The sequence below is a fragment of the Ranitomeya imitator genome, chromosome 4 (assembly GCF_032444005.1).
Source record: "Ranitomeya imitator isolate aRanImi1 chromosome 4, aRanImi1.pri, whole genome shotgun sequence".
Taxonomy (NCBI): Eukaryota; Metazoa; Chordata; class Amphibia; order Anura; family Dendrobatidae; genus Ranitomeya; species Ranitomeya imitator.
In genome coordinates this window covers 715,903,419-715,925,407 of record NC_091285.1, presented here as the reverse complement: position 1 = coordinate 715,925,407, position 21,989 = coordinate 715,903,419, and positions in this window count along the sequence as shown.

Here is a 21,989-nt window from a genome sequence, read left to right as displayed (position 1 = left end):
CGCTGTGAAAACCTATCTGCACCTTCATTGTCAAAATATACAATAATCAGGACAGTTCACACTGTATGGGACCCCCGACCCCGTCCTGCAGCTTTATACCACCCCTCCCCCTCTATGGCTGCCATATAACGTTACGTGTGCACATGTCAGATTACACACAGGTTCTGCACCAGGATCCGGGAGGAGATACGTGCCAGATCCGACAATAATCTACAGCCCACGATGTTTCCGCAACCCCATGTACACGGAACAGAACATATCTAGGATTAGGGCTAGGATCAGTGTTAGGGCTGGGATCAGTGTTAGGGCTGGGATCAGTGTTAGGGCTGGGATCAGTGTTAGGGCTGGGATCAGTGTTAGGGCTGGGATCAGTGTTAGGGCTGGGATCAGTGTTAGGGCTGGGATCAGTGTTAGGGCTGGGATCAGTGTTAGGGCTGGGATCAGTGTTAGGGCTGGGATCAGTGTTAGGGCTGGGATCACTGCTAGGGCTGGGATCACTGCTAGGGCTGGGATCTGTGTTAGGGCTGGGATCTGTGTTAGGGCTGGGATCAGTGTTAGGGCTGGGATCAGTGTTAGGGCTGGGATCAGTGTTAGGGCTGGGATCAGTGTTAGGGCTGGGATCAGTGTTAGGGCTGGGATCAGTGTTAGGGCTGGGATCACTGCTAGGGCTGGGATCACTGCTAGGGCTGGGATCACTGCTAGGGCTGGGATCACTGCTAGGGCTGGGATCACTGCTAGGGCTGGGATCTGTGTTAGGGCTGGGATCTGTGTTAGGGCTGGGATCAGTGTTAGGGCTGGGATCAGTGTTAGGGCTGGGATCAGTGTTAGGGCTGGGATCAGTGTTAGGGCTGGGATCAGTGTTAGGGCTGGGATCAGTGTTAGGGCTGGGATCACTGCTAGGGCTGGGATCACTGCTAGGGCTGGGATCTGTGTTAGGGCTGGGATCTGTGTTAGGGCTGGGATCAGTGTTAGGGCTGGGATCAGTGTTAGGGCTGGGATCAGTGTTAGGGCTGGGATCAGTGTTAGGGCTGGGATCAGTGTTAGGGCTGGGATCAGTGTTAGGGCTGGGATCAGTGTTAGGGCTGGGATCAGTGTTAGGGCTGGGATCACTGCTAGGGCTGGGATCACTGCTAGGGCTGGGATCACTGCTAGGGCTGGGATCTGTGTTAGGGCTGGGATCTGTGTTAGGGCTGGGATCAGTGTTAGGGCTGGGATCAGTGTTAGGGCTGGGATCAGTGTTAGGGCTGGGATCAGTGTTAGGGCTGGGATCAGTGTTAGGGCTGGGATCAGTGTTAGGGCTGGGATCACTGCTAGGGCTGGGATCACTGCTAGGGCTGGGATCACTGCTAGGGCTGGGATCACTGCTAGGGCTGGGATCACTGCTAGGGCTGGGATCACTGCTAGGGCTGGGATCAGTGTTAGGGCTGGGATCAGTGTTAGGGCTGGGATCAGTGTTAGGGCTGGGATCAGTGTTAGGGCTGGGATCAGTGTTAGGGCTGGGATCAGTGTTAGGGCTGGGATCAGTGTTAGGGCTGGGATCAGTGTTAGGGCTGGGATCAGTGTTAGGGCTGGGATCAGTGTTAGGGCTGGGATCAGTGTTAGGGCTGGGATCAGTGTTAGGGCTGGGATCAGTGTTAGGGCTGGGATCACTGCTAGGGCTGGGATCACTGCTAGGGCTGGGATCACTGCTAGGGCTGGGATCAGTGTTAGGGCTGGGATCAGTGTTAGGGCTGGGATCAGTGTTAGGGCTGGGATCAGTGTTAGGGCTGGGATCAGTGTTAGGGCTGGGATCAGTGTTAGGGCTGGGATCAGTGTTAGGGCTGGGATCACTGCTAGGGCTGGGATCACTGCTAGGGCTGGGATCACTGCTAGGGCTGGGATCACTGCTAGGGCTGGGATCACTGCTAGGGCTGGGATCTGTGTTAGGGCTGGGATCTGTGTTAGGGCTGGGATCACTGCTAGGGCTGGGATCACTGCTAGGGCTGGGATCACTGCTAGGGCTGGGATTTGTGTTAGGGATAGGATTAGTATTAGGGCTGGGATCTGTGTTAGGGCTGGGATTTGTGTTAGGGATAGGATTAGTATTAGAGCTAGGATCAGTGTTAGGGCTAGGATCAGTGTTAGGGCTAGGATTAGGGACAGGGCTAAGATTAATGTTAGGGCTAGGATTAGGGATAGGGCTAAGATTAGTGTTAGGGCTGGGATTAGAGTTAGGGCTGGGATTAGAGTTAGGGCTGGGATCAGTGTTTGGGCTGGGATTAGTGTTAGGGATAGGATTAGTATTAGGGACAGGATTAGGGTTAGGCCTAGGAATAGTGTATAACAGCTATAATTAGTGTAAAGGTACCGTCACACTCAGCAACTTTCCAACGATCACGACCAGCGATACGACCTGGCCGTGATCGTTGGAAAGTCCTTGTGTGGTCGCTGGAGAGCTGTCATACAGACAGCTCTCCAGCGACCAACGATGCTGAAGTCCCCGGGTAACCAGGGTAAACATCGGGTTACTAAGCACAGGGCCACGCTTAGTAACCCGATGTTTACCCTGGTTACCATTGTAAATGTAAAAAAAAAAAAAAACAGTCACAGTCAGTGCGGGAAGTTGACGGCGAGGGACCTGACAGACACCGGAATGTAAGTATGTAGTGGGTTTTTTTTTACATTTACAATGGTAACCAGGGTAAACATCGGGTTACTAAGCGCGGCCCTGCGCTTAGTAACCCGATATTTACCCTGGTTACCAGTGAATACATCGCTGGATCGGCGTCACACACGCCGATCCAGCGATGTCAGCGGGTGATGCAGCGATGAAATAAAGTTCTGGCCTTCTAGCTCCGACCAGCGATGTCACAGCAGGATCCAGATCGCGGCTGCGTGTCAAACACAACGAGATCGCTATCCAGGACGCTGCAACATCACGGATCGCTATCGTTATCGTTGTAATGTTGTTCAGTGTGAAGGTACCTTAAGGGATAGGATTAGTGTTAGGGACAGGATTAGGGATAGGGCTAGGAATAGTGTTATGGCTTGAGTTAGTGTAAGAGCTAGAATTAGTGTTAGGGCTAGTGTCATGGGGTACGTCTTCGATACCACACAATCAGAGCGAGGGAAGTGTGAACAATCCCAAGACCTTTATTATAGGCAAAACTAAAAGGTCCATATACGATCCACCACACTGAGGATTCAATAGTCCAGAACACGAATGCAGTTCAGTAACAGGATAAAATGTCCAAGGAGATGAGAGTCCAATAATCCAGCACACAGAGGATAAAAAATCCATAAACTTCCCTTTCTCTCTGATGTGCTGTGTTCACACCATCCTCACCACACAGGAACTGACTTCCCAGCTCCTGTCCTCCCCAGCCCCCTCCCTATGTCCAGGGGTAATCAGACAGGTTAGGGTGGTTTTCAGGCTTCCCAGACCTGACAAAGGTGCCTCGGGGATTAAGGCACTACAGGGGGTCATCAAGAGGCATAGATACAGTCAGGCTGCAGACAGTAAGGGTACCGTCACACAGTGGCATTTTGATCGCTACGACGGCACGATCCGTGACGCTCCAGCATCGTAACAATATCGCTCCAGCGTCGTAGACTGCTGTCACACTTTGCAATGTACGACGCTGGAGCGATAATTTCATGACGTATGTGCGATGTAAAAGCCGTTGGTTACTATGCGCACATCGTATACAATATCGTGCACACCTTTGTTACACCATGCGATCATGCCGCCACAGCGGGAAACTAGACGACGAAAGAAAGTTTCAAACGATCTGCTACGACGTACGATTCTCAGCGGGGTCCCTGATCGCAGGAGCGTGTCAGACACAGCGAGATCGCTGGAACCTCACGGATATATCACTGGAACGTCACAAATCGTGCCGTCGTAGCGATCAAAATGCCACTGTGTGACGGTACCCTTAGTGGGCTAATTCAATTATCAGCCTTTTGGAAGGTAATAGAGACTCTAGACAATATGGGGAATACACAGAATGATACAGGGCAACAAGAGAACACTATGGAAATCAGTAAAATATAAATATTCACAAAATGATACCCACATAACGTATCACACCATCACAGCTAGGATTAGTGTTAGGGCTAGGATTAGTGTTAGGGCTAGGATTAGTGTTAGGGCTAGGATTAGTGTTAGGGCTAGGATTAGTGTTAGGGCTAGGATTAGTGTTAGGGTACCGTCACACTAGACGATATCGCTAGCGATCCGTGACGTTGCAGCGTCCTCGCTAGCGATATCGTCCAGTGTGACAGGCAGCAGCGATCAGGCCCCTGCTGTGCTGTCGCTGGTCGGGGAAGAAAGTCCAGAACTTTATTTCGTCGCTGGACTCCCCGCAGACATCGCTGAATCGGCGTGTGTGACACCGATTCAGCGATGTCTTCACTGGTAACCAGGGTAAACATCGGGTAACTAAGCGCAGGGCCGCGCTTAGTAACCCGATGTTTACCCTGGTTACCATCCTAAAAGTAAAAAAAACAAACACTACATACTTACCTACAGCCGTCTGTACTCCAGCGCTGTGCTCTGCACTCCTCCTGTACTGGCTGTGAGCATCGGTCAGCCGGAAAGCAGAGCGGTGACGTCACCGCTCTGCTTTCCGGCCGCTGTGCTCACACAGACAGTACAGGAGGAGTGCAGAGCACAGCGCTGGAGGACAGACTGCTGTAGGTAAGTATGTAGTGTTTGTTTTTTTTACTTTTAGGATGGTAACCAGGGTAAACATCGGGTTACTAAGCGCGGCTCTGCGCTTAGTTACCCGATGTTTACCCTGGTTACCGGCATCGTTGGTCCCTGGAGAGCTGTCTGTGTGACAGCTCTCCAGCGACCAAACAGCGACGCTGCAGCGATCCGGATCGTTGTCGGTATCGCTGCAGCGTCGCTAAGTGTGACGGTACCTTTAGGGCTAGGATTAGTGTTAGGGCTAGGATTAGTGTTAGGGCTAGGATTAGTGTTAGGGCTAGGATTAGTGTTAGGGCTAGGATTAGTGTTAGGGCTCATACTCACCTGCGAGAAACTCGGATAAGTCTCGCACGTCAATACCCGCGCTGCTGCCGGCACTCAGGAGCGGAGCGTGCTGCTGCATGTATTCCTATGCGGCCGCACGCTCCGATCTGAGTTCCGGGTGCAGTGCCGGGTATTGACGTGCGAGACTCATCCGAGTTTCTCACAGGTGAGTATGAGCCCTTAGGGACTGGATTAGGGACAGGGCTAGAATTAGTGTTATGGCTTGAATTAGTGATAGGACTAAGATTAGTGATAGGACTAAGATTAGTGATAGGACTAAGATTAGTGATAGGACTAAGATTAGTGATAGGACCAAGATTAGTGATAGGACTAAGATTAGTGATAGGATTAGTCTAAAGGTACCATCTCTAACACTAATCTTAGTCCTATCTCTAACACTAATCTTAGTCCTATCACCGCATAGGAATACATGCAGCAGCACGCTCCGCTCCTGAGTGCCGGCAGCAGCGCGGGTATTGACGTGCGAGACTTATCCGAGTTTCTCGCAGGTGAGTATGAGCCCTAACACTAATCCTAGCCCTAACACTAATCCTAGCCCTAACACTAATCCTAGCCCTAACACTAATCCTAGCCCTAACACTAATCCTAGCCCTAACACTAATCCTAGCCCTAAAGGTACCGTCACACTAAGCGACGCTGCAGCGATACCGACAACGATGTCGATCGCTGCAGCGTCGCTGTTTGGTCGCTGGAGAGCTGTCACACAGACAGCTCTCCAGCGAGGGCTAGGATTAGTGATAGGGCTAGGATTATTGTTAGAGATAGGATTGGTGTTTTGGCTAGGATTAGTATTCGAGCTAGGATTAGTGTCAGGGCTAGGATTGGTGTTAGGGCTAGGATTGGTGTTAGGGCTAGGATTGGTGTTAGGGCTAGGATTGGTGTTAGGGCTAGGATTGGTGTTAGGGCTAGGATTGGTGTTAGGGCTAGGGTTAGTGTGTAGGCTAGTATTACGATTCTGGAGAAGACAGAAGAGTCTTTAAGGGTATGTGCACACGTTGCGGATTTGCCTGTTGAATTTTCTGTGCGGATTCTGTATCTCTTGGCAGAAAATGCAGGTCAAAATCTGCACATTTTTTATGCGGATTTTGTGCGTTGGTGTCTGTCAGGAGGAGAGGTGTATGGAGAAGAGATTTCCGAAAGGTATGAGGTCTCTGACGAGAGCAGAGGAGTCTAGAGAGGAGGGAAGGGTCTGCAGGAGAAGATGTATTTGGGGTTAGAAGAACAGTCTGGGAAGGACCAAAGAAGTCTGGATGAGGACAGAGGGGTCTGGATGAGGACAGATGGGTCTGGATGAGGATAGAGGGGTCTGGAGGATGAAAAAGAATGTAGAGGGAGCAGAGGAGTTTATGTTGAGGAGCCTGGAGGAGACAAAAAGATATAATCAGGAAGATATGTCTTGGAGGAGCAGAGAAATCTGAAAAGGAAAAGTGGTCTCTAGAAAAGGAAAGAGAGAGGTCTAATAGAAGACAGTGGAGTCTAGTGGAGGACACAGGAGTCTGGTGGAGAAGAGAGGAGTCTGATGATGGACAGCTGTATGCATGACAGTAATTTAGACAAGTATGGGGGTGAGGAGAGTGGAAACAGGACATAGAGTTTAGCGGGACACAGAGTTTTGCAGGGAACAGATGGCAGAAGACTGTCCAGCCGCAGACTAGAAGAGAGTCTAGAATGCATAGAGTTGTCTCAAGAAGAACAGACATGCGGGTCTGAATGGAGACCACTGAGTTTTGAAGGGTACATGGAAGTCTGGATGGTGACATGGGAGTATGGAGCAGAGAGAAGTTTAGAAGGGACAGAGGAGTGTGAAGTGAAACTTTTTGAGAGATAAAGGGTTTTGCAGAGGACAGAAGAGCTTGAAGAGCAAAGAGGAGTCCGGAGGAGGACATAGATGTTTAGAAGGAAGAGTCCAGTAGGGTGTCTCAGGAGAAAGAGGAGTTCGGAGGAGGACATAGATGTTTAGAAGGAAGAGTCTATTAAGGTGTCTCAGGAGAAAGAGGAGTCTGGAGGGGAAACAAAGCCTGGAGAAAACAAGAAAATAAAAGGCTCTAGAGGAAGACGGAAGGTTCTGAATGGAGTTAGAAGGATCTGGAAGAAACAGGGAAATATGCAGGGAACAGAGGGGTCTGGAGGAAACAGAAGGGTCAGAGGAATTATGGAAATGGAGGAAAACAAAGTAGCCTGGAGGAAACAGAGTTCTGGAGGGGAACCAAAGAGTCTGGAAGAGACAAACATGTCTGTCGCTGACAGAGGAGTGTGTATGGCACAGTAGAGTCTGGAGAATGTCGGACTGGAATTCCAAACGCCCACCAGTGACATTGATTCTGGGAGCCCACTGCAACAAGCAATACTACCTGACCCCTGCTCACAAGATTGCCTCTGCTTCTATTTATTGATACATAGAGAAGATTGTTAAAAAGTGAAATGCTGCCCATGTCTTTACACATATTGAGTGTCCTGAGCCCGACACTGCTGATGTAAGGGGCAAGGGCCCACCGGGTTATTCACCTATTACCCCATGGGCCAGTCCGAGCCTGCATCTCCAGCAAAGAGAAGAGGCAAATGGAAACAGAAAAGTGAGGAGGAAGACAGAGGAGTCTGAATAGACACAAAAGGGTCTAGTAGAAACAAGGAATTATGGAAAAGACAGTATGGTCTGGAAGGAGACGATAGAGAAGTGTGGAGGAGCATAGAGGAGTGTGGTTAAGGAAAGAGGAGTCTCGAGGAGAAAGGGAAGTATAGGAGAGGACAGATGTGTCTGCAAGGGGACAGATGAGTCTGTAAAGAGACAGAGGAATCTGGAGGAGGACAGAGAAGTTTGAAGGAGAAAGAGAAGTATAAGAGGAGACTGAGGAGTCCAGAGGAGAAAGAAGCATTGGAAAAGACAGAGGAGTCTGGAAGGAGACACAGAAGTGTGGAGGAGGAAAGAGGAGTCCGGAGGAGAAAGAAGTATAGGAGGAGACCGATGAGTCCAGATAAGAAAAAGAAGTGTAGGAGGAGACAGAGGAGTCCGAAGGAGAAAGAGAAGTATAGGAGGAGACAGGAGTTTGGAGGAGAAAGAAGTATAGGACAAAACAGCAGAGTCTGGAGGTGAAAGAGAAGTATAAGAGGAGACAGAAGAGTCGGGAGGAGAAAGAAGAATAGGACAAGACAGAGGAGTCCAAAGGAGAAAGAAGTATAGAACAAGACAAAGGAGTCCAGAGGAGAAAGAGGGGTATAGGGGTATAGGAGGAGACAGAGGAGTACGGAGGAGAAAGAGAAGAATAGGACAAGACAAGACAGAGGAGTCCGGAGGAGAAAGAAGTATAGGAGGAGACAGAGGAGTTCAGAGAAGAAAGAGAAGTATAGGAGGAGACAGAAGTCCAGAGGAGAAAGAGATGTATTGGACAAAACAGTGGAGTCTGGAGGTGAAAGAGAAGTTTAAGAGGAGACTGAAGAGTCGGGAGGAGAAAGAAGAATAGGACAAGACAGAGGAGTCCGAAGAAGAAAGAAGTATAGAACAAGACAGAGGAGTCCAGAGGAGAAAGAAGTATAGGAGGAGTCCGGAGGAGAAAGAGAAGAATAGGACAAGACAGAGGAGTCCGGAGGAGAAAGAGAAGTATAGGAGGAGACTGGAGCAGAAAGAAGTATAGGAGGAGACAGAGAAGTCCGGAGGAGAAAGAGAAGTGTGGATGAGGAAAGAGTAGTCTGGAGGATATAGACAAATATACGAGAGGACAGATGGGTCTGGAACGGGGCAGAGGAGTCTGAAAGGAGACAGAGGAGTCAGAAGGAGAAAGAGGAGTATAGTAGGAGACAGATGTCTGGAATGAGATATAGGAGTCTGAATGTGGCAGAGTAGGTTAGAGGATATAGAGAAGTCTGGAGGGGGCAGATCTGTCACTTTAGTGACCTCATTCAGTTCTGTGTTTGTCCCTGTGGTGGTTTGTGGTGTCGGGAACCTGCAAGACAACTTGTACATTCCAAACCCAGGATCTGCTGCGTTTTGGCTGCTGTCATCACCGTTCATGGTGCATCATTACCTCCGAGGATATATCGTCATAGAATCTATGCGTTCATTATCAGCAGTCTTGGACTGGCCCACAGGCCATCAGGAGAATCCTCCGGAAGCCACTACCCTGCTATATGAGCAGTACTGGACACTATATACATTGATCACTGTGTAAAGTCAGAGGCGGTGTCTTATTCATTAACAATCAGATCATTGTTATATAAATCTGTGATTGAAGATCATGTCAAAGTTACATGTAGCTGAAAAGTAAGGCCTAGAGTTGGTTACCGGTGGGCTCTGGAACTGGTTACTTGTGGGCCGTGGAGGTGGTTACTGGTGGGCTCTGGAGTTGGTTACTGGTGGACTCTGGAACTGGTTACTTGTGGGCCGTGGAGGTGGTTACTGGTGGGCTCTGGAACTGGTTACTTGTGGGCCGTGGAGCTGGTTTCTGGTGGGCTCTGGAGTTGGTTACTCTCACGATAATGTGAATATGCCATGTTTGACTATTTACCTAAAAGTTCCATGGCTTTTCAAACACCCCCCTCCCCTTCCCCCCGTCTTTTCACTGTTCCGGAGCGTGTAATCCAAAACCCCTCATTTCCCCCCTCCCTCAGAATTCATATGGCTCTATGCTGCCACAGACAAGTCTCGCTATCCTTCTCTTCCGCCCCCTCCCACCTGGTACTGGTTAAAACTGGTACAGAAAGCAGGAGATTCTATTGTTATCTGAAGGTTATGTCTATTGGCACCAATAAGGGCTAGAGATAGAAGAATTATGTATTCCGGATGTCCATTGAGGGATCTATAACTCCCTGAAATCGCTAGAAGCTAAACCCAACGAGTGCAAAGAGCTGGTTTTTCCATAAGCGGGTCATGTAATTACACCGTATTTACACATAAAAGAATCCCCCTGATGCGGGGCACATCCTGATCATTGTGTCTTTCCTATATGGGATTCATACAGCAAGCTAGGCATAAAAATGGTTGCCATAACTCTAAGTAAATCAGAGGTTTCTACCTCTAAGTGAGGTCACCCCAGGGGGAGTGCCTGGGTTTTAGGCTAGGAAATAAGTGAGTGAAGCAGCAGTCTCACGTGTCTTTGTCTGGGGTCTAGCTGCTATACAGGGGTGTGATGCATCTGGATATATGCTCACTCATCCCCCACATCACACGGTCAGCCATGAAATTATATGGCATAGAGAAATGTAAGTGTTTTTCAACATTAATCCCATTTTATTTGTAACTGTACTGTACATACGATACTTGTCTTCTTTATAATATCTTTTTATACTTCTGTAAACACTGCTTACCTTTTTTTGGAGTAAAATATAAAATAGACTATCTTGTCTCTCCTTGCTCTATAACGAACTGTCACGTCCTCTGAATTGAATTATGCTACTAATCTGGGTTGGCTCCGGACCCGTTAATAATTAAGGAATCGGAGCTGGTGGCAGCGGGATTTGTCCTGTGTGATTGAGAGGCTTTGTTGTGACCGGCGGCATTGATAATTATTGTTCCCGCCTGAGTGGAAGTAGTTATATTGCCCTCACTGCAGCATGTCAAAAAGCCAGTACATAGAAGGTAGCATTTCTGGCGACTAATTATCCTAGGTACAGTACCCGGTCTGACCTGAGGGTAAGGGTGGTGCCAGAGAGCTGCAAGTTCCAAATGGGAACTGGGAAGTGGGATATAGATAAATCCCCCTTAGAAAGAACCAGGGGCAACCAAACAACCCCGGTTTATGACAAATTGGTGAGAGTGGTGGGGATAATAAAGTTATCCTCCCTGTGAACCGTGACAGTTACTTGTGGGCCCTGGAGCTGGTTACTGGTGGGCCCTGGAGTTAGTTACTGGTGGGTGCTGGAGTTGGTTACCCGTGGGCTCTGGAGTTGGTTACTGGTGGGTCATGGATTTGGTTGCCGGTGGGCCCTGGAGTTGGTTACTGGTGGGCCCTGGAGTTGGTTGCTGGTTGGCCCTGGAGTAGGTTACTAGTGAGCCCTGGAATAGGTTACTGGTGGGCCCTGGAGTTGGTTATAGGTCGGCCCTGGAGTTGGTTACTGGTGGTCATAGATTTTTTTCCTGTCAGTGGGCCCTGGAGTTGGTTACTGGTGGGCCCTAGAGTTCATTACTGGTGGGTCCTGGAGTAAGTTACTGGTGGGCTCTGGAGTAGGTTACTACTGGGCCCTGGATTTGGTTACTGGTGGGCCCTGGAGTTGGTTGCCTGTGGGCCCTGGAGTTGGTTATCGATGGGCTCTGGAGCTGGTTACTGGTGTGTCCTGTAGTTGGTTACTGTTAGGCGCTGGAGTTGGTTACTGGTGGGCTCTGGAGTTGGTTACTGGTGGGTCATGGAGTTGGTTACCGGTGGACCCTGGAATAGGTTACTGCTGGTTCATGGAGTTGGTTATCGGTGGGCACTGGAGTTGGTTACTTCTGGGCCCTGGAGCTGTTCACTGGTGGGCGCTGGAGTTGGTTACCCGTGGGCTTTGGAGTTGGTTACTGGTGGGCGCTGGAGTTAGTTATCGGTGGGCCCTGGAGTAGGTTACTGGTGGGACCTGGAGTAGGTTACTGGTGGGTCACGGAGTTGGTTATCGATGCGCTCTGGAGCTGGATACTGGTGTGTCCTGTAGTTGGTTACTGTTAGGTGCTGGAGTTGGTTACCGGTGGGCCCTGGAGTAGGTTACTGGTGGGCCCTGGAATAGGTTACTGGTGGGCCCTGGAATAGGTTACTGGTGGGCCCTGGAATAGGTTACTAGTGGACCCTGGAGTAGGTTACTGGTGGGTCATGGAGTTGGTTGCCGGTGGGCTCTGGAGTTGGTTACTGTTGGGCCCTGGAGTTAGTTATCGGTGGGCCCTGGAGTAGGTTACTGGTGGGACCTGGAGTAGGATACTGGTGGGTCACGGAGTTGGTTATCGATGGGCTCTGGAGCTGGTTACTGCTGTGTCCTGTAGTTGGTTACTGTTAGGTGCTGGAGTTGGTTACCGGTGGGCCCTGGAGTAGGTTTCTGGTGGGCCCTGGAATAGGTTACTGGTGGGTCATGGAGTTGGTTACTGCTGGGCTGTGGAGTTGGTTACTGGTGGACCCTGGAGTTGGTTACTGCTGGGCTGTGGAGTTGGTTACTGGTGGACCCTAGAGTTGGTTACTGCTGGGCTGTGGAGTTGGTTACCGGTGGGCCCTGGAGTTGGTTACTGCTGGGCCATGGAGTTGGTTACTGTTGGGCCATGGAGTTGGTTACTGTTGGGCCCTGGAGTTGGTTACTGTTGGGCCCTGGAGTTGGTTACTACTGGGCCATGGAGTTGGTTATCGGTGGGTCCTTGTGTTGGTTACTGCTGGGCCCTGGAGCGGTTTACTGTTGGGCGCTGGAGTTAGTTATCGGTGGGCCCTGGAGTATGTTACTGATGGGCTTTGGAATAGGTTACTGGTGTGACCTGGAATAGGTTACTGGTGGGCCCGGGAGTTGGTTACTGGTGTACCCTACAGTAGGTTACTGGTTGGTCATAGACTTGGTTGCCGGTGGGCTCTGGTGGGCCCTAGAGTTCATTACTGGTGGGTCCTGGAGTAAGTTACTGGTGGGCTCTGGAGTAGGTTACTACTGGGCCCTGGATTTGGTTACTGGTGGGCCCTGGAGTTGGTTGCCTGTGGGCCCTGGAGTTGGTTATCGATGGGCTCTGGAGCTGGTTACTGGTGTGTCCTGTAGTTGGTTACTGTTAGGCGCTGGAGTTGGTTACTGGTGGGCTCTGGAGTTGGTTACTGGTGGGTCATGGAGTTGGTTACCGGTGGACCCTGGAATAGGTTACTGCTGGTTCATGGAGTTGGTTATCGGTGGGCACTGGAGTTGGTTACTTCTGGGCCCTGGAGCTGTTCACTGGTGGGCGCTGGAGTTGGTTACCCGTGGGCTTTGGAGTTGGTTACTGGTGGGCGCTGGAGTTAGTTATCGGTGGGCCCTGGAGTAGGTTACTGGTGGGACCTGGAGTAGGTTACTGGTGGGTCACGGAGTTGGTTATCGATGCGCTCTGGAGCTGGTTACTGGTGTGTCCTGTAGTTGGTTACTGTTAGGTGCTGGAGTTGGTTACCGGTGGGCCCTGGAGTAGGTTACTGGTGGGCCCTGGAATAGGTTACTGGTGGGCCCTGGAATAGGTTACTGGTGGGCCCTGGAATAGGTTACTAGTGGACCCTGGAGTAGGTTACTGGTGGGTCATGGAGTTGGTTGCCGGTGGGCTCTGGAGTTGGTTACTGTTGGGCCCTGGAGTTAGTTATCGGTGGGCCCTGGAGTAGGTTACTGGTGGGACCTGGAGTAGGATACTGGTGGGTCACGGAGTTGGTTATCGATGGGCTCTGGAGCTGGTTACTGCTGTGTCCTGTAGTTGGTTACTGTTAGGTGCTGGAGTTGGTTACCGGTGGGCCCTGGAGTAGGTTTCTGGTGGGCCCTGGAATAGGTTACTGGTGGGTCATGGAGTTGGTTACTGCTGGGCTGTGGAGTTGGTTACTGGTGGACCCTGGAGTTGGTTACTGCTGGGCTGTGGAGTTGGTTACTGGTGGACCCTAGAGTTGGTTACTGCTGGGCTGTGGAGTTGGTTACCGGTGGGCCCTGGAGTTGGTTACTGCTGGGCCATGGAGTTGGTTACTGTTGGGCCATGGAGTTGGTTACTGTTGGGCCCTGGAGTTGGTTACTGTTGGGCCCTGGAGTTGGTTACTACTGGGCCGTGGAGTTGGTTATCGGTGGGTCCTTGTGTTGGTTACTGCTGGGCCCTGGAGCGGTTTACTGTTGGGCGCTGGAGTTAGTTATCGGTGGGCCCTGGAGTATGTTACTGATGGGCTTTGGAATAGGTTACTGGTGTGACCTGGAATAGGTTACTGGTGGGCCCGGGAGTTGGTTACTGGTGTACCCTACAGTAGGTTACTGGTTGGTCATAGACTTGGTTGCCGGTGGGCTCTGGAGTTGGTTACTGCTGGGCCCAGGAGATAGTTATCGGTGGGCCCTGGAGTAGGTTACTGGTGGGCCCTGGAGTAGGTTACTGGTGGGTCATGGAGTTGGTTGCCGGTGGGCTCTGGAGTTGGTTACTGGTGGGCGCTGGAGTTAGTTATCGGTGGGCCCTGGAGTAGGATACTTGTGGGTCATGGAGTTGGTTATCGATGGGCTCTGGAGCTGGTTACTGGTGTGTCCTGTAGTTGGTTACTGTTAGGTGCTGGAGTTGGTTACCGGTGGGCTCTGGAATTGGTTACTGGTGTGTCATGGAGTTGGTTACCGGTGGGCCCTGGAGTTTGTTACCGCTGGGCTGTGGAGTTGGTTACCGGTGGGCCCTGGAATAGGTTACTGCTGGGCCCTGGAGCTGTTTACTGGTGGGCGCTGGAGTTAGTTATCGGTGGGCCCTGGAGTTGGTTATCGGTGGGCCTTAGCACCTCTGTCCGATACTGATTATCAGGATAAGCTATAATGGGGCAGTTTTACAAGCAGTGGGGGAGGGGAGTAATACAGGTCCTTCTCAAAAAATTAGCATATAGTGTTAAATTTCATTATTTACCATAATGTAATGATTACAATTAAACTTTCATATATTATAGATTCATTATCCACCAACTGAAATTTGTCAGGTCTTTTATTGTTTTAATACTGATGATTTTGGCATACAACTCCTGATAACCCAAAAAACCTGTCTCAATAAATTAGTATATCAAGAAAAGGTTCTCTAAACGACCTATTACCCTAATCTTCTGAATCAACTAATTAACTCTAAACACATGCAAAAGATACCTGAGGCTTTTATAAACTCCCTGCCTGGTTCATTACTCAAAACCCCCATCATGGGTAAGACTAGCGACCTGACAGATGTCAAGAAGGCCATCATTGACACCCTCAAGCAAGAGGGTAAGACCCAGAAAGAAATTTCTCAACAAATAGGCTGTTCCCAGAGTGCTGTATCAAGGCACCTCAATGGTAAGTCTGTTGGAAGGAAACAATGTGGCAGAAAACGCTGTACAACGAGAAGAGGAGACCGGACCCTGAGGAAGATTGTGGAGAAGGAGCGATTCCAGACCTTGGGGAACCTGAGGAAGCAGTGGACTGAGTCTGGTGTGGAAACATCCAGAGCCACCGTGCACAGGCGTGTGCAGGAAATGGGCTACAGGTGCCGCATTCCCCAGGTAAAGCCACTTTTGAACCATAAACAGCGGCAGAGGCGCCTGACCTGGGCTACAGAGAAGCAGCACTGGACTGTTGCTAAGTGGTCCCAAGTACTTTTTTCTGATGAAAGCAAATTTTGCATGTCATTCGGAAATCAAGGTGCCAGAGTCTGGAGGAAGACTGGGGAGAAGGAAATGCCAAAATGCCTGAAGTCCAGTGTCAAGTACCCACAGTCAGTGATGGTGTGGGGTGCCATGTCAGCTGCTGGTGTTGGGCCACTGTGTTTCATCAAGGGCAGGGTCAATGCAGCTAGCTATCAGGAGATTTTGGAGCACTTCATGCTTCCATCGGCTGAAATGCTTTATGGAGATGAAGATTTCATTTTTCAGCACGACCTGGCACCTGCTCACAGTGCCAAAACCACTGGTAAATGGTTTACTGACCATGATATTACTGTGCTCAATTGGCCTGCCAACTCTCCTGACCTGAACCCCATAGAGAATCTGTGGGATATTGTGAAGAGAAAGTTGAGAGACGCAAGACCCAACACTCTGGATGAGCTTAAGGCCGCTATTGAAGCATCCTGGGCCTCCATAACATCTCAGCAGTGTCACAGGCTGATTGCCTCCATGCCACGCCGCATTGAAGCAGTCATTTCTGCCAAAGGATTCCCCACCAAGTATTGAGGGCATAACTGAACATTATTATTTGATGGTTTTTTTGTTTGTTATTAAAAAACACTTTTATTTGATTGGATGGGTGAAATATGCTAATTTATTGAGACAGGTTTTTTGGGTTATCAGGAGTTGTATGCCAAAATCATCAGTATTAAAACAATAAAAGACCTGACAAATTTCAGTTGGTGGATAATGAATCTATAATATATGAAAGTTTAATTGTAATCATTACATTATGGTAAATAATGAAATTTAACACTATATGCTAAGTTTTTGAGAAGGACCTGTATGTGACTCGGTCTTGTTCTATGAAGTTTCTGGTGCCGCATGTCTGGATCTCTCACTTCTGCTCATACATTGATGTCGGTGACCCCTGTAATCAGACGGTGACACCCGGACTGTAGGGCTGGAGCAGGGTGTGGGGAGCGGACACTGGAGATCTGCTGTCCCCTACGTGACCTTGTCAGGGGTCAGCTCGGGCTCCTGTTACCCCTGCCCTTTAGGCGTCTCGGGAATGAGCCGGAGAGGGGGGAGACTGAGTCCTGACCTTAACATGGGATATATATATCCACTGCACCTGCCTCACACATAACCCTTTCACGCCCAGTATATACCACCATCCCTGTCTCGGGTGGGAACTCGGTCACTTAAAGGGACACAGCGCATCAATTGTCAGAAAAACAAACATTGGTATCAATATCAATGACGGAAAAGGTCAGTGCTGACCCCACAACACAAGCAAAGGCCGGCGGCACCTGCTGCACCATCAAGTCCACGGCTTAGGACTGGTCCAACATCCACTGTCACATGACACCATCACCAAACATCAGCCCTACAAGACTACTCCAGTGCTGCACCTGTACTCTGGAATGCACTAAGGTGGACAATCATGCCACATGCTTGGTACAATGGATCAGTATCCAGCAGTAATAGGAAACAGTAATGTGAATGATGTCACATGGCCAATGTAAAGGTGTGGGAGACTTACCTGTAGGGTCTAATATAAAATACAGCTCAGCCTGTAATGTGAGGAGATGACCACCAGGTGTCAGTGTTACCTGTAGAGTCTAATATAAAATACAGCTCAGCCTGTAATGTGGAGAGATGACCACCAGGTGTCAGTGTTACCTGTAGGGTCTAATATAAAATACAGCTCGGCCTGTAATGTTGGGAGATGACCACCAGGTGTCAGTGTTACCTGTAGGGTCTAATATAAAATACAGCTCAGCCTGTAATGTGGGGAGATGACCACCAGGTGTCAGTGTTACCTGTAGGGTCTAATATAAAATACAGCTCAGCCTGTAATGTGGAGAGATGACCACCAGGTGTCAGTGTTACCTGTACAGTCTAATATAAAATACAGCTCAGCCTGTAATGTGGGGAGATGACCACCAGGTGTCAGTGTTACCTGTAGAGACTAATATAAAATACAGCTCAGCCTGTAATGTGGAGAGATGACCACCAGGTGTCAGTGTTACCTGTAGGGTCTAATATAAAATACAGCTCAGCCTGTAATGTGGAGAGATGACCACCAGGTGTCAGTGTTACCTGTAGAGACTAATATAAAATACAGCTCAGCCTGTAATGTGGGGAGATGACCACCAGGTGTCAGTGTTACCTGTAGAGTCTAATATAAAATACAGCTCAGCCTGTAATATGGAGAGATGACCACCAGGTGTCAGTGTTACCTGTAGAGACTAATATAAAATACAGCTCAGCCTGTAATGTGGGGAGATGACCACCAGGTGTCAGTGTTACCTGTAGAGACTAATATAAAATACAGCTCAGCCAGTAATGTGGGGAGATGACCACCAGGTGTCAGTGTTACCTGTAGAGACTAATATAAAATACAGCTCAGCCTGTAATGTGGGGAGATGACCACCAGGTGTCAGTGTTACCTGTAGACACTAATATAAAATACAGCTCAGCCTGTAATGTGGGGAGATGACCACCAGGTGTCAGTGTTACCTGTAGGGTCTAATATAAAATACAGCTCAGCCTGTAATGTGGAGAGATGACCACCAGGTGTCAGTGTTACCTGTAGAGTCTAATATAGAATACAGCTCAGCCTGTAATGTGGAGAGATGACCACTAGGTGTCAGTGTTACCTGTAGGGTCTAATATAGAATACAGCTCAGCCTGTAATGTGGGGAGATGACCACCAGGTGTCAGTGTTACCTGTAGAGTCTAATATAGAATACAGCTCAGCCTGTAATGTGGGGAGATGACCACCAGGTGTCAGTGTTACCTGTAGACACTAATATAAAATACAGCTCAGCCTGTAATGTGGGGAGATGGCCACCAGGTGTCAGTGTTACCTGTAGATTCTAATATAGAATACAGCTCAGCCTGTAATGTGGGGAGATGACCACCAGGTGTCAGTGTTACCTGTAGACACTAATATAAAATACAGCTCAGCCTGTAATGTGGGGAGATGACCACCAGGTGTCAGTGTTACCTGTAGAGTCTAATATAGAATACAGCTCAGCCTGTAATGTGGAGAGATGACCACCAGGTGTCAGTGTTACCTGTAGTGACTAATATAAAATACAGCTCAGCCTGTAATGTGGAGAGATGACCACCAGGTGTCAGTGTTACCTGTAGGGTCTAATATAAAATACAGCTCAGCCTGTAATGTGGAGAGATGACCACCAGGTGTCAGTGTTACCTGTAGGGTCTAATATAAAATACAGCTCAGCCTGTAATGTGGAGAGATGGCCACCAGGTGTCAGTGTTACCTGTAGAGTCTAATATAAAATACAGCTCAGCCTGTAATGTGGGGAGATGACCACCAGGTGTCAGTGTTACCTGTAGAGTCTAATATAAAATACAGCTCAGCCTGTAATGTGGAGAGATGACCACCAGGTGTCAGTGTTACCTGTAGGGTCTAATATAAAATACAGCTCAGCCTGTAATGTGGGGAGATGACCACCAGGTGTCAGTGTTACCTGTAGAGTCTAATATAAAATACAGCTCAGCCTGTAATGTGGAGAGATGACCACCAGATGTCAGTGTTACCTGTAGGGTCTAATATAAAATACAGCTCAGCCTGTAATGTGGGGAGATGACCACCAGGTGTCAGTGTTACCTGTAGAGTCTAATATAAAATACAGCTCAGCCTGTAATGTGGAGAGATGACCACCAGGTGTCAGTGTTACCTGTAGAGTCTAATATAAAATACAGCTCAGCCTGTAATGTGGAGAGATGACCACCAGGTGTCAGTGTTACCTGTAGGGTCTAATATAAAATACAGCTCAGCCTGTAATGTGGGGAGATGACCACCAGGTGTCAGTGTTACCTGTAGAGTCTAATATAAAATACAGCTCAGCCTGTAATGTGGGGAGATGTCCACCAGGTGTCAGTGTTACCTGTAGAGTCTAATATAAAATACAGCTCAGCCTGTAATGTGGAGAGATGGCCACCAGGTGTCAGTGTTACCTGTAGGGTCTAATATAAAATACAGCTCAGCCTGTAATGTGGGGAGATGTCCACCAGGTGTCAGTGTTACCTGTAGAGTCTAATATAAAATACAGCTCAGCCTGTAATGTGGAGAGATGACCACCAGGTGTCAGTGTTACCTGTAGGGTCTAATATAAAATACAGCTCAGCCTGTAATGTGGAGAGATGGCCACCAGGTGTCAGTGTTACCTGTAGGGCCTAATATAAAATACAGCTCAGCCTGTAATGTGGAGAGATGACCACCAGGTGTCAGTGTTACCTGTAGAGACAAATATAAAATACAGCACAGCCTGTAATGTGGGGAGATGACCACCAGGTGTCAGTGTTACCTGTAGGGTCTAATATAAAATACAGCTCAGCCTGTAATGTGGAGAGATGACCACCAGGTGTCAGTGTTACCTGTAGGGTCTAATATAAAATACAGCTCAGCCTGTAATGTGGAGAGATGACCACCAGGTGTCAGTGTTACCTGTAGAGTCTAATATAAAATACAGCTCAGCCTGTAATGTGGGGAGATGACCACCAGGTGTCAGTGTTACCTGTAGGGTCTAATATAAAATACAGCTCAGCCTGTAATGTGGAGAGATGGCCACCAGGTGTCAGTGTTACCTGTAGGGTCTAATATAAAATACAGCTCAGCCTGTAATGTGGGGAGATGACCACCAGGTGTCAGTGTTACCTGTAGTGACTAATATAAAATACAGCTCAGCCTGTAATGTGGGGAGATGAACACCAGGTGTCAGTGTTACCTGTAGAGACTAATATAAAATACAGCTCAGCCTGTAATGTGGAGAGATGACCACCAGGTGTCAGTGTTACCTGTAGGGTCTAATATAAAATACAGCTCAGCCTGTAATGTGGAGAGATGACCACCAGATGTCAGTGTTACCTGTAGGGTCTAATATAAAATACAGCTCAGCCTGTAATGTGGAGAGATGACCACCAGGTGTCAGTGTTACCTGTAGGGTCTAATATAAAATACAGCTCAGCCTGTAATGTGGGGAGATGACCACCAGGTGTCAGTGTTACCTGTAGAGTCTAATATAAAATACAGCTCAATCTGTAATGTGGGGAGATGACCACCAGGTGTCAGTGTTACCTGTAGAGACTAATATAAAATACACCTCAGCCTGTAATGTGGGGAGATGACCACCAGGTGTCAGTGTTACCTGTAGAGACTAATATAAAATACACCTCAGCCTGTAATGTGGAGAGATGGCCACCAGGTGTCAGTGTTACCTGTAGAGTCTAATATAAAATACAGCTCAGCCTGTAATGTGGAGAGATGACCACCAGGTGTCAGTGTTACCTGTAGAGACTAATATAAAATACAGCTCAGTCTGTAATGTGGGGAGATGACCACCAGGTGTCAGTGTTACCTGTAGGGTCTAATATAAAATACAGCTCAGCCTGTAATGTGGGGAGATGACCACCAGGTGTCAGTGTTACCTGTAGAGTCTAATATAAAATACAGCTCAGCCTGTAATGTGGAGAGATGACCACCAGGTGTCAGTGTTACCTGTAGAGACTAATATAAAATACAGCTCAGCATGTAATGTGGAGAGATGACCAGCAGGTGTCAGTGTTACCTGTACAGTCTAATATAAAATACAGCTCAGCCTGTAATGTGGAGAGATGACCACCAGGTGTCAGTGTTACCTGTAGAGACTAATATAAAATACAGCTCAGCCTGTAATGTGGGGAGATGACCACCAGGTGTCAGTGTTACCTGTAGAGACTAATATAAAATACAGCTCAGCCTGTAATGTGGAGAGATGACCACCAGGTGTCAGTGTTGCCTGTACAGTCTAATATAAAATACAGCTCAGCCTGTTATGTGGGGAGATGACCACCAGGTGTCAGTGTTACCTGTAGAGACTAATATAAAATACAGCTCAGCCTGTAATGTGGAGAGATGGCCACCAGGTGTCAGTGTTACCTGTAGAGTCTAATATAAAATACAACTCAACCTGTAATGTGGGGAGATGACCACCAGGTGTCAGTGTTACCTGTAGAGACTAATATAAAATACAGCTCAGCCTGTAATGTGGAGAGATGGCCACCAGGTGTCAGTGTTACCTGTAGAGTCTAATATAAAATACAACTCAACCTGTAATGTGGGGAGATGACCACCAGGTGTCAGTGTTACCTGTAGAGACTAATATAAAATACAGCTCAGCCTGTAATGTGGAGAGATGACCACCAGGTGTCAGTGTTACCTGTAGGGACTAATATAAAATACAGCTCAGCCTGTAATGTGGGGAGATGACCACCAGGTGTCAGTGTTACCTGTAGAGACTAATATAAAATACAGCTCAGCCTGTAATGTGGAGAGATGACCAGCAGGTGTCAGTGTTACCTGTACAGTCTAATATAAAATACAGCTCAGCCTGTAATGTGGAGAGATGACCACCAGGTGTCAGTGTTACCTGTAGAGACTAATATAAAATACAGCTCAGCCTGTAATGTGGGGAGATGGCCACCAGGTGTCAGTGTTACCTGTACAGTCTAATATAAAATACAGCTCAGCCTGTAATGTGGAGAGATGACCACCAGGTGTCAGTGTTACCTGTACAGTCTAATATAAAATACAGCTCAGCCTGTTATGTGGGGAGATGGCCACCAGGTGTCAGTGTTACCTGTAGAGTCTAATATAAAATACAACTCAACCTGTAATGTGGGGAGATGACCACCAGGTGTCAGTGTTA